Below are 3,841 nucleotides of genomic sequence, written 5' to 3' on the forward strand. Positions count from 1 at the left end.
TATAACTGCTTTCTTGCTGTGTATTGTGTTCTTGGAAGTCTGAACAACTTTGACCTCTCCATTGCTATTTGACCTGAGCAAAAAATGAAACAAAGCATTTAGTCAACAAAAATTGATTCCCTACCAACACTTTTAGTGCCACAGTTAGTGCAACAAAAAGGAAAAAAAATAAAATAAACCTGATGAAACATTTCACTGGGTCATCATAAAATTCTGTATATCTTCCTTTTGATGCAAAACTCCTGTTAGTCTACACCAACAATAAATTAGCAACTATAAGTCTGAGATCATTTGGCAACAATGTGGCAAGACTTTAGTTGAAAGAAAAATGTAAACATTGATAATTATTTACAAGCTGCAAGTAAAACATATGCAAAGAAAAATGAACCAAGAATACAGAACCTTTTCAATATATGCAACAGTGCGATAAGCATCTAATTGGCAGTCATTTGGTAGAAATACAACTGATTATCTTTGTCCACCAGCAAATCAGGTTCCTCTTTAATCAAATCACTGCTACACAGGTACTCCACTTTCAACCCAGCCTCACATAGTAGTTAACCCTCCCTTTTAGCATGTCTGACTCAGCATTAGTCCTACCAATTAATAGGCTTCCTATAGATCAAAAGGCATGTCACATAAAAGTTTTGATCATTGGGGAAAAGAGGCCTAAAACTTTCATGACTACAAATATGAATGCCTCCTGCATATTTCTGCACACAACACTTATAGAAGACGGAAAAGTTCAGAAACACTGTAACTGCTTGAGGATATAATCCATAGCAACCAATTAGCATCTCAAATTCACAATGATATGAGGCCATATATAATACGATTTATATTATTAGTAGTATGAATTCTATTTCATTTTTACCTTTCAATCCCAAAAATACACAGGCAGATCTACTTTCCAAATAAAGAAAGAAGTGCAATGTAACTAATCATCCTGATCTATAGAAAGTAGTCTCTCTTACCAATAATTTAGTATTTCTCTCTCTATCTATTGTTCTCTAATCTCTGATGTCAAACAAGTGCTTGCATAAAAATGTTAAGATATGTAGCATCATGGCACCAGAGGCTGGAAGCAAAGTCCTCCATATAACCCTATAGCCAGATGATCTTCTGGATTGAAGAGAGAATGACCTTAAACATGTTCCCAACATGCATTTCATCTGAAGGATGGTGCCAGTACCATATATATACATGCTATCACCAAAAAGCTTGCCATCTAAACAATTCGTACAAAACTAAATATATCTGTGTTTTTCATTTGTAAGGCAGGTTCTATATACTATGATTAAACAATTATAACACAACCAAAAACTTCATTTTTCTGACACAACTCCTACAATGCTTCACAATCAAAAGATGAAAATTATATACATACAGCTTCAAATTTAGTGATTCACATTGGCAATACTCCCAAATTGCAACACAAAGAAAGAGAAAATTGTAGAAAGATACAGGTATTATAGTTATACCAGACTGTTTCCAATCCAACTCCACCATAGGATCCAAACCTTGCTCTTCTATGCTCTGTACCAGCGTCTTCCAAAGTTGATGGCTCCTTGACGCAAGATCCCACGTAGCACTCCCAGGGGTTTTGTTTACCATCCAAAGATGTCCCTGCCCTAGAAACAACCAGCTCAAATTCCAAAACAAAGGGGAAGAGACCCAACAGTTAAGTGCATTTTGCTTCGAATGAAATATTTTATATTGTATTTTACTACTAACTTGTATTCAGAATATAAGGATACAAGCATAAATCACTTTACTTAATGTAGATTGGACAATAATGAAATGAGGAAAAGATATAGAGCTGACATAAGAAAAGAAGTAAATATCACTAGAGCAAAATGCTCTACTTCTATAGCTTAGAAAAATGCCAATAGGTAGCAAAATGCAATATGAATAGAATATAGAAGAGGACATAGTGTAGTATCTGTTATTGGACAATGAACGAAAAAGGAAAATAATCCTTCACAAGGGTCAACCTTTCTCAACTGGGTTCCAAGACCCACTTCTACAAAACAATCTCACCAAATGACTTCTCTGCACAATCTTCCTTTACTTATTAACCTACCTAACTACTTAACAGACCTGGCCTCTGACTAACAACCTGATGCAATCCTACCCCGCAAGGGCATTGGATAGAAAACTCCAAGTAGATTGGGCCAGAGATGCAAGAGAAGGCCCTAGGGTTCTTATGAGCCTTAGGGTAGATTTCGGGCCCATGGGCTAAGTACGAGCCCACTTATCTTTGTAAATATTAGATTAGGGTTTCATTATTTTTGGGCCTTGTATTTAGGGCTCCATAATGTAGGTAGGGTACCCTAGAAATATAGGATTTTTCAGCCCTTGTATTTTAGGGCACCTAGACTAGTTTTTGTATTAGGGGTAGTTTTGTAATTTCACATGCACTAAGTGGATATTTGATGTGTGTGGTTGGAAATAAATTTAATTGAATTGGTAGAAGCCCAATCCAATTAAATTTTAGAGGGGGAGGTGAGCATTTGCTTACTACACCCCATTGCCACATCATATAGTCACACTTTGTGCATGTCCTTCATGTTTTTCATGCCTCATGACACCTAAGCACACTTAGTGGAGAATCTTGGAATTGATCTTGGATTAGTGGGCTGAACCATAACTAAAATTCACTAATCATAATTAGTGAAATTTTGGCTCCAAAGTTTGGCTCCACAAATTCAATTTCAAATTCAAGTGAAATTTGAATTTCCCTCCAATTTTGTGTGACACTTAGGCTATAAATAGAGGTCATGTGTGTGCATTTTTTTTGAACTTTGATCATTTGAATATTAACTTCAGATTTCAGAGCTCTTTTTGAGCAAAAAATTTCGTGCTCTTCTCTCCCTCTCCCTTCATTCATCTCCTTCTTCCTCCAAGCTCTTATCCATGGCCTCCTATGGTGGTGAGCTTCTTCTAGACTCATCTTCTCCTTGAAGTGGCTTCTCCTCTCTCTCTTCCTTCTCCATTCCGATGCCATTTATCTTCCAAGAAGCAAAGGAATCCATTGATGAAGAAGATCCTAGGCCTACAAGCTCCAATGGAGCTTCCATCACAACCCTGTCCATGTCACTAACTACTTATTTTGCCAAACACACATTTTCCAATTCATATTTTATCAATCTGGGATAAACAAAAAAATAACCATAAATCATATAAGTATATTGAAACTTGTAATAAACAATAAAGCAACTGAAAATTAGAGACACAAGTAGATTAGAAGCATGGAAAATTATTTAGATTAGAAGCTTCAATGGATGTATCTCCCAAATTATGGGAATGTCAAATTTTGTGAGAGATAAGAGGATGAATTTTCAAAACAACCACCACGATAAAATATGGACATAGCTTAATGACCTAAAATGACTCTCCCATTGTTTGCAACAACACCAACATTGTAACAACATAAATGTAAGAATTTCCGCCTAAGTGTAAGAGAATGTAAATAAGGATCCTTTTCATTCTTTAGGCATCATGATTACTGGGTAAAAAAGGGATTTCTACGAAAAAGTAAGCTTTACTAAGTAGATTTAGGGTTTAAAAAACACAAATTCATAATATGAAAAACACTGAATTAAGGGAGCACAAATAGACAAGAAATTAAATTTAGGAGCATGAATCAAATATTGCTACTTACTAAATGAAGGCCAGAGCCACCTAGAAACAATACTAGCCTCAACGGAGTGAAGGGGAATCCGCTAGCTATCGAGACCTTCAAAGTGTCAAACGACGACAGAGCTTGCGGCACACAATCGAGGTCACGACAGAGGGAACGAGGTGACAACGGAGCTTATGGCACAACGGAGGGAATGAA

This window comes from Glycine soja, chromosome 1 (genome assembly GCF_004193775.1).
Source record: "Glycine soja cultivar W05 chromosome 1, ASM419377v2, whole genome shotgun sequence".
In the NCBI taxonomy this organism is placed as follows: domain Eukaryota; kingdom Viridiplantae; phylum Streptophyta; class Magnoliopsida; order Fabales; family Fabaceae; genus Glycine; species Glycine soja.